The sequence below is a fragment of the Molossus molossus genome, unplaced genomic scaffold, assembly GCF_014108415.1.
Source record: "Molossus molossus isolate mMolMol1 unplaced genomic scaffold, mMolMol1.p scaffold_m16_p_1, whole genome shotgun sequence".
Classification (NCBI taxonomy): domain Eukaryota; kingdom Metazoa; phylum Chordata; class Mammalia; order Chiroptera; family Molossidae; genus Molossus; species Molossus molossus.
Window position 1 is genome coordinate 129,381,405 of NW_023425344.1, and position 14,446 is coordinate 129,395,850.

The 14,446-nt window shown below is 33.4% G+C and overlaps 1 protein-coding gene and 1 pseudogene across 1 annotated transcript in view; one reads left to right on the forward strand and one right to left on the reverse strand.

Moving 5' to 3' along the window:
* LOC118638698 (coiled-coil domain-containing protein 7-like) overlaps positions 1–14,446 on the reverse strand; it is a 375,882-nt gene that overhangs the window by 230,919 nt on the left and 130,517 nt on the right. The window lies entirely within an intron of this gene.
* On the forward strand, positions 33–373 carry LOC118637003 (annotated as a pseudogene).

Below are 14,446 nucleotides of genomic sequence, written 5' to 3' on the forward strand. Positions count from 1 at the left end.
GCAGTTTCCACTAAGAGAAAGAAGTGTATGTTATGTTTACCATTCAGAACTTCTATTCTTTCCATCCCTTTGCTGATGCAAGTAAGGGTGATGATCTGCTTCCTGCTGGCACAGAGGACTGTATAAGAATTCAACAGAGAAATTGCAGGAAGACCCTTACTACTATCCAAGGGATTGCTGGTGATATAATAAAAACAAACTAGTGAAGATGTTTAAGAAGTACTGTAATTTGCCCTGTAATGGTACCATAATTGAGCATCCAGAATATGGAGAAGTAATTCAGTAATAGGGTGACCAGCATAAGAACATATGCCAGTTCCTTATAGCGACTGGACTGGCTAATGATGACCAGCTGAAGGTTCATGGGTATTAAGTGCTTTGGCTTAGTGAAGCTTATGTAAAGATTTCTTGCCATGAATAGGATTTCTGTCTGTCCCTTGTCACAAGTTTAAAAATCTCACAGCTTGTATAATATAACCATTAAGTCTGCTTTTAACTTGGACTAGTGTAACTCTTTCATGCAATAACTGAAAAGAGCCATGTTATTTAGTCTTAAAGTCCCTCGTTTAAACAGAGTTCAATAGGCATCTGGCAGTGTCCAGCCTGAAACAAAGCAAGAAGGTGATGTTCCAGCCAAGCCCAAAGCCCCAAGATCACAGACAGAGTTCTCTAGCCCAGAAGATATCTGGGCTATATTTGTGAGGATTAGATAAAGAATAAATTTTTTTAATGTTTTTACCTGTTTCAATTGTGCTTCCATCATGAACAATTGAGACCTGTGATAATCCCTTGCCAGAGATCCCTGCCCTCAGAGAATGTCACCACCTGCACAGCCTTCAGTGAATGGGAGGAGAGGATGGGCAAGACAGCAAGAGCATCTGTACCAATAGAGGGGCCTTTGCTAGTCAAAGATTTCCAACCTGACCAGGTGGATAGAGCTTAGAGGTGATAAGGACATCTGGCTTGCCAGCAAGGTATTTTTGACCAGTCATATCCTAACTAATTAATGTCCAAACACTAGAATGTGAAGCCAATCTTCTAACAGAATTAAACTTTTGACAAAGGCAGCAGAATTTTCACTGATACATCATCTAAGGCAACAGAAACAAAGGAAAAAATGAACACATGGGACTACATCAAACTCAAAAGCTTCTGCACAGCAAAAGAAACAATCATCAAAATGGAAAGGCAACCTACAGTATGGGAGAACATCATTGCCAATGATATATCATATAAGGGGTTAATTTCCAATATATATAGAGTGCTCATACAATTCAACAAAAGGAAGACAAAGAACCTAATTAAAAAATGGGCAGAGGAGCTGAACAGACACCTCTCCAAACAGGACATACAAATGGCCAAGAGACATATGAAGAAATGCTCAACATCACTAATCATCAGAGAGATGCAAATTAAAACAACAATAAGGTATCACCTCACACCTGTCAGAATGGCCGCCATCAACAAATCATCAAACAACAAGTTTTGGCGAGGGTGTGGAGAAAAGGGGACTCTAATACACTGCAGGTGGGAATGCAGACTGGTGCAGTCACTATGGAAAACAGTATGGTGTTACCTCAAAGAATTAAAAATTGAGCTTCCATTTGATCCAGTGATCACACTTCTAACAATGTACTCTACAAAGCCTCAAACACCAATCAGAAAGAATATACGTACCCCCATGTTCATAACAGCGCTCTTTGCAATAGCTAAGATCTGGAAACAGCCCAAATATCCATCAGCAGAAAAATGGATTAAAAAAATCTCTGGTACCTGTACACAATGGAGTACTATGCAGCTGTAAGAAAGAAAGATCTCTTTTCCTTTGAGACGACATGGAGGGATATGAAAAGTATTATCCTAAGTGAAATAAGCCAAGCAGAAAAAGACAAATACCACATGATCTCACTTATATACGAAATATAATGAACATAACAGTCTGAGGAATACGGTAGACCGAGAAACATGGAAGTAGGGCAGACTGACATCCCTCAGAAGAGGGGGTTGGGGGTGGGAAGAGATAAACCACAGAACTTATATGCATGTATGCATAACCAATGGACATGGACAAAAAGCCTGCGATGGGGCAGGTGGGGATGAGGAGGAGGGTGTCAATGGGGTATAAAAGGAAAAACATTTGTAACCAAAAAAATTTTAAAAAATATTATAAAAAATAAAAAATATGAACAAAAAATAAATAAATAAATGCATACATACATACATACATACATACATAAAATTCTAACTGATATGTCAGTCATGCAGCTGGCTGTAGAGCTTACAAGTTACTAGCAACAGCTACCCAATGCCACGTGAAGCAACAAACTGATTTTTGGGGGTTCCCCTTCAGTTTAAATGTTATGTAATATATTTAGAGCCTTATTTAAATAAAATTTTTTATCAGAAACAAAGCAAGATCAAAAATCTAAGAAATTCTCATATGTAGCATTAGAAGAGACATTGTAAAGGAGGAACTACTACCAATATTATACTGCTAAATAAAAGCAAAAGGGATTCCATACTATAGTAAAAGTTATTTTAAACATCTATTAGATAATCATTTAATCTTTTTAATATTCCGTTTGATGAATTTAGACTTCAAATGCCAATAGCATACCAATATGGTAGTAATTTTTAATTTACAAGTTTTTAAAGTATATTGAGACTGCATGCTCAACATATGCTTATTTGCTGTGTGATAAAAATATCAGGAAACCAGTGAACTCAAGAGTGTGATTTTAATTATAATTGTCTAACCACTATGCAGTATACCTGAAACAAATATAAAAATTATAAAAAGAGTATGATTTCCACCCTGGCCAGTATGGCTCAGCAGTTGGGGCGTTGGCCCTCAGACCAATGAGTCACGGGTTTGATTCTGATCAGGGGCACATACCTCGGTTGCAGTTCATTCTCAGCCCTGGTTGGGGTTGTGTGTGAGGCAACCAGTTTATGTGTCTCTTTCACATCAATGTCTGCCTTTGTCTCTCCCTTCTCCCTCTCTCCCTCCCTCCCACTTTATCTAAAGATAAAGAGAAAAATAAGGATTTAAAAAATAAATAAACAAATAAAAATAAAAAGAGTATGATTTCATTAATAACTTACATCTTGGAAAGATAGATATTTTCCTGTAGCATAAATGTTAACTCTAGGTTTTATCCCAGGTATTAATTTTATCTAACTATGTTTATTTTATACAGAGATTTGCTGGCTATATCCTTACCCACCTGTGGCAAAGATTTCTAAATGCTAACCAAATTAATTTTCTTTTCTTCTTTGTCACCTCACTAGTACACATTGCTAAGTACTTCCTGCAGTTAAATGTGGTAAATGAAATATGGGATAAACTAATGTGTACCACTTCCAGCCTGGCAATGAAAAAGACTCCTGTCTGGTCTTTCATGTTCTTTTCTAGCATCTGGATGTCTATACCCAGCATGTCACATGTTAAACTTTAGGATAGGAAAGATTTCACATGCCAGCATACATGAATGACCTTGTAAAACAGGATTCCTAATACAAACAATGACCCTGAACTTACTAGGACCATTTACATCGAGAAATAAGCTTTTATTATATGTGAACTATTATACATTTTGGGCCTATATGCCACAAATCACCACTGATTTCCACATGGCTTATGTAAATAACTAGGACAGAGCTAAATGATGATGGAACCTAACATTCATATAGTGTTTCACAATACACAAAAGCAGTTCATAAACATTATCTTATTGAACTCTTCTAGTACTTTTAGAAAGTATTATCATCCTCCATTGATTAATTATTTTATAGAAAATTATGTTTAGTTCCTGATACATAGATATAATAGGTCTTGCCATTCCCTCTAATAAAAAAAATTACTCCAGTAAACAAGTTTATAATCAGGCACAGAAACATGCTGCCTATAAGAGACTCACTTATAATAAAAAATATATATACAGACTAAAAGAAAAGAGATGGAAAAATGTATTTAATTCAAATGGAAATCCAAAAAAAGTTGGATAAAAATACAACACAAAATCAACTTCAAACAAAACTATAAAAAGAGACAAAAAAATATATATTATATAAAAAATAAAAGGATCTATCAAACAAAAGGATATAAACCCAAAATAAGAGTACCTAAATATATAAAGCAAATATTGATTAACATAAAGAAATAGATCAATAGAAACACGGTAATATAAGGGGACTTTAACAACCCATTGACACCATAAATCTTCCAGAGAGAAAATCAACAAAGAAACAGTGGTCTTAAATGATATATTAGATCAAATAAGTGTTATTGATATTTTTAGAACATTTTACTGGAAGTAATAGAATATACATTCTCTCCAAAATTGCATACATTATTTTCCAAGAAACACCAAATACTAGGCCACAAAACATGTCTCAACAAACAAGAAGATGAAAATTATACCAAGATCTTCTCTGATCACAATGGTACAAACTTGAAAACAATCACAAGAAAAAAACTAAAAAACACAAAATAGTGTGGTGGCTATAAAACCATGTTACTAAAGAATTAATGGGTTAAAAAAAAAACATCAGGGGAAATCAAAAGATACGCTGATAAAATTGAAAATGTAAAAACAACAAACTAAAATATATGGGACATGGCGAAAGCAGCTCTAAGAGGGAAACTCATAGCAATACAAGCCTACCTCAAGAAGAAAAAAATCCCAAATAAACAATCTAACCTTATACCTAAAGAGCTAGGACAAAAAAGCCCAAAGTGAATAGAAGGAAGAAAATAATAATCATCAGAGGGAAAATAAACAAAATAGAGTATTAAAAATAAACATAAAAGACATCAGTAAAGCCAAGAGATGTTTTTTTGAAAAGATAAACAAAATGAAATCAGAAATAAAGGAAAACTGACAAATGACACCGCAGAAAGACAAAAAATTATAAAAAAATACTATGAACATAGTATTTGTCAACAATTTGGATAATCTGGAAGAAACAGACAAATACCTAGAAACATACACTCTTTCAAGACTGAGTCAAGAATAAACAAAAAAAAAAAATATGAACAGAATAATAACTACTAACAATATCACATCAGTAATTAAAATTTCCAACAAATGTCCTTGACCAAATGGCTTCACAGATGAATTTTACCAAACATTCAAAGAACTAACACCTGTCTATCTCAAACTATTCCAAAAAATTCAAGAATAGGGATGGCTCTAAATCTCATTTTACAAGGCAAAAATAACCCTGATTCCCAAACCAAAGACATTACAGAAAAATAGTAGAAAATTACAGATAATACCCCTGAAAAACATACATACAAAAATCCTCAAAATAGTAACAAACCCAATTAAAAAATACATTGAAAGACCATACACCATGATCAAGTGAGATTCATTCCTGCAATAAATGTTTTCTTTAATATCTACCTATGAATTAATGTGATTATATATATATAAAAAAAAAAAAAAACAGAATAGGAAATTCCAGATAATGTAAGGTACACCAATGAAACAAAGCAGAAATGAACCCATGCCTTTATGGTCAATTTATATTTGACAAAAGCAGCAAGAGCATACAATGTAATAAAGACAATCTCTTCAATAAATGGTGTTGGGAGATATTGGACATGTACATGCAAAAAAAAAGAAAAAAAGAAACTAGACCACAACTTACACCATAAACAAGGATAAACTCAAAATGGATAAAAGACTTAAATGTAAATTGCAAAACCATAAAAATCCTAGAAGAAAAGACAAGCAGTTAAATTTCTGAAATCCCAAGTAGCACTATTTCTGCTGATATTTCTCCTAGAGCAAGGAAACAAAGGAAAATATAAACAAATAAGATAATATCAAACTAAAGAACTTCTGCACAGCAAAAGAAACAATCAACCAAATGAATGGGAACACACAGTGTGGGAGAACACATTCATCAATGATACATCTGATAAGGGGTTAATATCCAAAATATATAAAGAACTCATACAACCTAACACCAGGAAGACAAACAATACAATTTTAAAATGGCAAAACACCTAAATAGACACTTCTCCAAAAAGGACATATGAATGGCCAATATGAAAAAAATGTTCAAAGTCACTAATCGTAAGAGACATGCAAAATAAAACTACAATGAGGTATTACCTCACACCTGCCAAAATGGCTACCATCAATAAATCAGCAGACAAGTACTGGCGAGGTTGTGAAGAAAAGTGAACCCTAGAACACTGTTGGTGGGAATGTAGACTGGTACAACCACTGTGGAAAACAATATAGAATTTCCTAAAAAAATTGAAAAATGGAACTGTCATTTGACCCAGCTGTTCCATTTCTGGGAATATATGCTAAGAATCTCAAAACATCAATCAGAAAGAATATTTGTACCCTTATGCTCACAGCAATGTTATTTACAATAGACAATATCTGAAACAGCCAAAGTGCCCGTTAGTAGATGAGGAGATTAAAAAAAAAAGTGTAGCCCTGGACAGTTTGGCTCAGCAGTTAGAGCGTTGGCCCGTGGACAAAAGAGACCCGGGTTCAATTCCCGCTAAGGGCACATACCTCAGTTGCAGTTTGTCCCCAGCCCCGGTTGGGGTTGTGTGGATGGCAGCCAGTAAATGTGTCTCTCTCACACTGATGTTTCTCTCTCTCTCTTCCTCCTTCTCTGAAATGCAAAAATATCCTCGAGTGAGGATAAAAAAATAAAACAATGTAGTATATTTATACAATGGAATACTAATTGGCTATAAAAAATGAACTCTTACTCTCTGCAACATATGGATGGATCTGGAGAACATGTGGATGCTAAGTGAAAAAGCCAGTCAGAGAAAGACAAATATCACATGATCTAACTTAAATGCGTTCTCTAATTAACAAAATAAATTGAGAAACAAAATAGGACCAGAGGCATGGATACATGGATCAGACTAACAGATCTCAGAGGGAAGGGTGGTGGGAGGGACTAAAAGAGATAAACCAAAAATCATATATGCAAATATGTATAGCCTATAGACACAGACAATAATGTAGCAAAGGCCTGGGGATGGTCTTGGTGAAAGTGGGCCAAGGGGGTAGAGGGAAATAGGGGACATCTGTAATAGTATCAACAATTTAAAAGAAAGGTGGGGAGTGCTTCTGTATATTTGGCATTTCCTTATTTCACTGAGCTCTATCAACAGTGATTGAAATAGAAACTTGAATTTTAAAAAATTCAGCTGAGCTATCAAAGGCAAAGCAAGCATAATTTATGTAAAAAGATGTAGTATATATACTACATCTTGGACATATATACTACATTTGGACAGAGTTCCAGAGCAAATAACCAATTCTGGAATAGGAGATAATCTGGATAAGGTTTAAAATGGTTCTTTTGCACAGAACAACTTTATCCATAATAAGACCAAAATTTTAAACATAATCAGTAACCAGAAATGTTAACACCTCTGGGTAAGTACTAAGGGTTCACTTAGATATACAAGTTAAAACTAACCCTTCAAGGTTACTCTTCTTTTTCTTGTCCACCCTACAGGAAGCAAGCTCAACAGCAACTGATTCTTTTGCTGTTGATGCAACAAAGAAAAAAGTCTTACTTCTGAAAAGACACTGTAGATCACTTTGTGGAGTAGAAATGACAAAGCAGATTGTGTAACCTGGAACACGTGGGATACATATAGAAGTGCATACTATATGGATCTATTTCATGGCGATAGAATTGCGTTGGTGTGTGATACCCCTTATCAGGGGACATGATTCTATATTGTGCAGGGAATTTGGGAGTTTTAACATCCTATTATCATCTCTTTGACTTAGGGTAACATATGCAAAGTGCTCTCTGGAGCACCTCAGCCATTTTCTCCAAACTCTTCTCCTGCTGCTTCTTTACCCACCTCCCAGTTACTTTGTATGCCAGCAAACAATTATGTGAACTTCCCATACCCACCATGCTTTTGCCCCACCCCCCACTTTTGCTCAAGTTGTTTCTTGCCAACAAAGCCCTTGCCCAAGCCTTGTGAGCCTGAAAAAATTTTAATCACACTTAGACTCAACTTCTCCACTTTGCTGCCTCTAAACCTTGTACCACATCTTTTCACCCTCTCCACACACACCATATTGTAATGAATGGTTACACAGGTTTCATGCCTGATAGACTGCAGAATCCTGTGAGTAACATCTAATATCTTGGAGGCCACCAATAAATCATTTGGATTTGTTTAAATTGAATTCCATTCAGTTGATTACATGGAACTAGCTTCATGATGTCCTTTGAAATAATTAAAACTACCTTAAAAAGTTAGTATATCGCTCCTGACATGTGCCCAATAGCTTACCCAAATTTCCCATAGACAAAAAGAGATCATAGAGCAAAAGAAAGTTAAAGTGTGGATGAGTCACTCCCAGTTTGCCAGAATTTTCTAAACCACTATCTAAGGAAATGGAGAATAAATTATTTAACATGTGAGTATCTCTATGCCACTTTGCCTCATTTGGAAATAGAAATAACAATATTTTATTTAGCTGGAGAATTGATGGTATTTAATAATGTTTATGGAAAGAAACTAAAAATCATGAAGCTAGATGCTAACGTTAATCTTTAAAACCTATTTTGACATATGTATATAGTAATCTTGCAATAAATGTATGACACTGAAAAGAAAAAATAAATAAATAAAACCAGAAACGAAAGAGAAGTAACAACTGGCATAACAAATACAAAGGATTATAAAAATACTATGAAGACTTATATGCCAACAAATTGGGCAACCTGGAAGAAATAAATCAATTCTTACATATATAACATTTTCCAAGACTGAATCAAAAAGAAATATAAAATCTGGACCAACGTTAATACGAAAAAATCCAATCAGTGATCAAAATCTTCCAACAAACTAAAGTCCTGGACCAGATGTCTTCACAGGTAAATTTTACCAAGGAATTAACACCAGTCTTCCTCAAACCTTCCAAAAAAGTTCAAGAGAAAGGAGAGGTCTCAAACTCATTTTATGAGACCAGCATCACACTGATTAAAAAGATAGGTAAAGATATTACAAAAGAAAATCATAGCACAATATCTTAGGTGAACCCAGATTTGCAAAAATTCTCAACAAAATACTCGCAAACCAAACTCGGCAATACATATAAAAAATCAAACACTATGATCATGTGGGATTTATTCCTGGAATAAAAGATAGGTTCACCATCTGAAAATCAATTAATGTGATATACCACATAAACAAAATGAAAAATAAAAATTATATAATCATATCAAGACATACAGAACATGAATTAGAAAAAATCCAGCACCCATTTATGATAAAAACTCTCATCTAAGTATGAGTAGAGGGAGCATACACAACATAATAAAGGCCATATATGAAAAACCTACAGTCAGCATCATACTCAGTGGGGGAAAGATAAAAACATTTTTCTTAAGTTTAGGAGCAAGACAAGGTTGTCTACTTACACCACTCTAATTCAACATGGTACTAGATGCCCTAGCCACAGGAATCATACTAAATAAAATAAATAAAAGGCACCTAAATTGGCGGGGGGGGGGGGGGAGTAGAGCTGTCATTATTTGTGGATGATAAGACACTATGTAGAGAGAGAACCATGAAGTCTTTACCAAAAAACTATTCAAACTGATATGTGAAATAAAGTATCAGAATACAAAATTAATATTCAGAAATCAGGTGCATTTTTATACAGTGACAAATATCAGAAAGAGAAGTTAAGAAAAAAAAAACCATTTACAATTTACATAACAAAAAGGAATAAATTTAATCAAGGAGGTAAAAGACCTGAGAAAATTATAAGTCAGTGAAGAAGACAAATAAATGGAAGCATATACATGCTCATAGAAATAATTGTCCTTAAAATGTTGATATTACCAAAGTAATCTATAGATTTCATAAAATCCCTTTCAAATTGCCAATGGAGTTTTTCACAGAACTAGACCAAATAATTGTAAAATGCATATGGAACCACAAAAGACCCTGAATAGCTATAGCAATCTTGAGACAAAGGAATAAAGTTGATATTTTTCATTTATTCATTTGTTGTTTTCAGTTTTATATCCCATAAATGAGTGAAATTAAATGGCTCTTGCAGTTTTCTGACTAGCTTATTTTGCTTAGTATGATATATTCAAGATCCATTCATGTTGTTGCAACAAACACAGAAAAAAGTATGGTGGTTACTAGAGGAAAGAAATGTGGGATGCAGTAAAGAATAAAGAGTGTCAAATAAATGGTGACGGTAGAAGATTTGACTTTGGGCAGTGGGTGCACAACATAATATACAAATGATATAAAGTATATACACTTGAAACCTATATAATTTTATTACTCAATATCTCCCAAATAAAGTTAATTAAAAGGGTAAATTTGGAGATATCATGCTATCTGATATCAAACATGCTACAAGGCTATAATGTGTTCAAAATGGCATGCTACTACTATGAAAATGAACACATAGATTAATGGAACAGAATAGAAATCCCAGAAATAAACCCACACCTATATGGTCAATTAATCAATGATGGAGGAGGCAAGAATATACAATGAGTCATTCAAAAAATAGTGTTAGGAAAACTGAACAAGTACATGCAAAAAAAGAAACTTTCTTATACCATGCACAACAATAAATTAAAAATTGATTGAAAACTTAAATGTAAGACTTGAAATCATAAAACACCTAACAAAAAACATAGACAGTATATTCTCTGAAATTTCTCTTAGTTATATTTTTTTCTAGTATCTGTCCTTATGCACAGAGAACCAAAGAAAAAATAAACAAATGGGTCTACATTAAACTAAAAAATTATATAAAGCAAAAAAATAAATAAATTCAACAAAATAAAAGATAACCTAACATTGAGAGGAAGGCATTCCCTAATGATTCATCTGAAAAGGAGTTAATATCAAAATTTTGTTTAAAACTCCTACAATTTACCAAAAGAAAAAATCCTATTAAAACTAGTTAGAAGACAAAAATATAAATTTCTTTAAATATGACCTAAAGGTAGACAATAAACATCTAAAAACATTTTCAACATTACTAATCTTCAGAAATGGAATTTGAAATCAATAATATATCACCTCACTCCTGGCAGAATGGCTATAATCAGTAAATCAACAAACAACTAATGTTGATGAGGATGTGGACCAAAAAAAACAAAATAAAACCTTCATTCAGTATTGGTGGGATTGAAATTGGTACAGCCACTGTGGGAAACAGTATGGACAGTCCCCAAAAATTAAAAATAGAACTACCATATGGCTCACCAATTCCATTTCTGGGCATTTATCTGAAGAAATTCAAAACACTATTTCTAAAAACTATATGCACCTCTATGATCATTGCAACATTACTTACAATACCCAAAATATAGAAGCAACCTAAGTGTTCATCAATAATAAGATTGCATAAAGAAATTATATATATATATATATATCTCCAGTACATATATTCCATTATATATATATTCCATTATATATATTCCATTATATATATATTCCATTATATATATGTATATATATAATAAAATATTACTTGACCATAAAAATGAATAAAATTTTACCATTTGCTACCACATGGATGGACCCAAAATATATTATGCTAATATGATACTAAGTGAAATAATTCAAACACAGAAAGAATTCCCATATGGTTTCTCTTATATATAGATTCTAAAGAACAAAATAACAAAAAAAAAAAGAAACAGGCTCTTAGATACAGAGAGCACTTTTTCATATGTCTCCTGACCGTGTCTATGTCCCATTGGGAGAGGTGTCTCTTTAGGTCCTCTGCCCATTTTATAATTGGGCTTTTTGTCTTCCTTTTGTTGAGTTGTATGAGAACTCTATATATGTTGTAAATTATCCCATTATCTGATGTGTCATTGGCAATTATGGTCTTCCATTTTAATGGTTGTTTCTTTTACTGTGCAGAAACTTTTTAGTTTGATGTAGTGCCATGTGTTCATTATTTATTTGTTTTTCTTGCATTCGGTGTGAATGCAAGAAAATTCTACTGTGTATAATGTATAAGATTTTGTTGCCCACATTTTCTTCTAGAATTTTTATGGATTCAGGAGTAATATTTAAGTCTTTTGTCCATTTTGAGTTTACTCTTATATATGGTGTAAGATGTTGTTCTAGCTTCATTTTTTCATGTAGCTGTCCAATTTTCCCAACACCATTTATTGAAGAGACTGTCTTGACTCTACTATATGTTCTTCTTACCTTTCTCAAATGCTAATTGAGCATATTGTCTTGGGTCCATTTCTGGGTTCTCTATTCTGTCCCATTGATCTATCTCCCTATTTTTGTGCCAGTTCCAGGCTGTTTCGATTAGACTGGCTTTGTAATATAACCTGAAATCTGGTAATGTGATCCCACCAACTTTGTTCTTCTTTTTCAAGATTGCTGTGGCTATTCAGGGTCTTTTTGGTTCCATATGAACTTGTTTTAGTTCTGTGAAGTATATTGGTATTTTGATGGGGATTGCATTGAATCTATACATTGCTTTGGGTAGTATGGACATTTTAATGATGTTTATTCTTCCAATCCATGAACAAGGTATGTGCTTCCACTTTTTTATGTCTTCCTCTATTTCTTTTTTCAGTGACCTTTAGTTTTCTGCCAATAGGTCTTTTATTTTTTTGGTTAAGTTTATTTCTATGTATCTTAATTTTTTTACTGCAATGGTAAATGGGATTGTTTTTTAGTTTCTCTTTCTGTGATTTCATCATTGGTGTATAAGAATATCATTGATTTATTAATGTTAATTTTGTCTCCTGTTACTTTCCCAAATTCATTTAAGTCTAGTAGATTTTTGATGGAGTCTTTAGGGTTTTCTATGTACAATATCAAGTCATCTGCAAATAATGACAGTTTTACTTCCTCCTTTGCAATTTGGAAAATAGATTTCAAAATAAATGCCGTAGTGAATGCCATAACTAGAGACAAAGAAGACCACTACATAATATTGAAAGGATCTATCAAACAGAAAGATATAACCTTGGTAAACATATATGCACCCAATATAGCAGCACCAAAATACATTAAAAATCTTCTGGAGGACTGCAAAGGAGAAATTGACAGCAATACAATCATAGCAGGGAACAACAACACCCTGCTGAAATCACTGGATAGATCCTCTAAACAAAATATTCACAAGAATATAGAGATGCTAAATAAAGCACTACACAAATGGATTTAATAGATATCCACAGAAAATTACAGCACAAAACTGCATCTAAAGTGCACATGGGAAATCCTCAAAGATAGACCACATTTTAGGATACAAACTAAGTCTCTACAAGTTCAACAACACTGAAATCATATCAAACATCTTCTCAGATCACAATGGCATGAAACTAGAAATCAAATGCAACAAGAACATGAAAAGACATTTGAACACATGGATGCTAAATAGCATATTATTAAACAATGAAGGGGTTACCAAGGAAGAAATTTAAAAAGTCCTGGAAACCATTGAAAATGTACACACAACAATACAAAATCTATGGGATGCAGCGAAAGCAATTCTGAAAGGAAGTTCATAGCACTACAGACCTACCACAAGAAATGAGAAAAATTTCTAATAGATTAGTTAACCTCACAACTTAAAGAACTAGAAAGCAGACAAAAAGAAAACTCCAGAGCAAGTAGAAGAAAGGAAATAGTAAAGATCAGAGAAGAAATAAAAGACATAGAGGCCAAAAAAAAACAATTCAAAGGATCAATGAAACAAAGAAGTGGTTTTTCAAAAAGATAAACAACATTGAATGACACTTAGCTAGACTCACCAAGAAACAAAGATAAAGAACCCAAATACACACAATCAGAAATGAAGAAGGAGAACTAACAGTTTACACCAGAGAAATACAAAGGACTGTTAACAAATACTATGAATAATTATATGGCAACAGATTCGACAATCTAGGCAAAATGGACACATTTTTAGAAACACATATGTCTACCAATACTGAACTGAAAAGAGATAGAAAACTTTAACAGACCAATAACAACTAAGGAAATTGAAGATGTAATCAAGACTCTCCTAGCAAACAAAAGCCCAGGCCATAAAGGCTTCAAGAGGGAGGTTTACTGAACATTCAAAGAAGATGTACCACTCATTCTTCTCAAACTATTTCAAAAAATACAAGACGAAAAAAGACTTCCAAACTTGTTTTATGAGGCCAGCATTATTCTAATTCCAAAATGAGAAAAAGACACTACAAAGAAAGAAAACTACAAGCCAATAGCCATGATGAACATAGATGCCAAAATCCTGAACAAAATACTAGGAAATCAAAATCAGCAATACATAAAAAAAAAACTATTCACCATGACCAAGTGGGATTCATCTCAGGGATGCAAGGCTGGTACACTATTCACAAATCAATAAATGTGATGTACTACATAAACAAAATAAAAGATCAAAATCATATGATCATATCA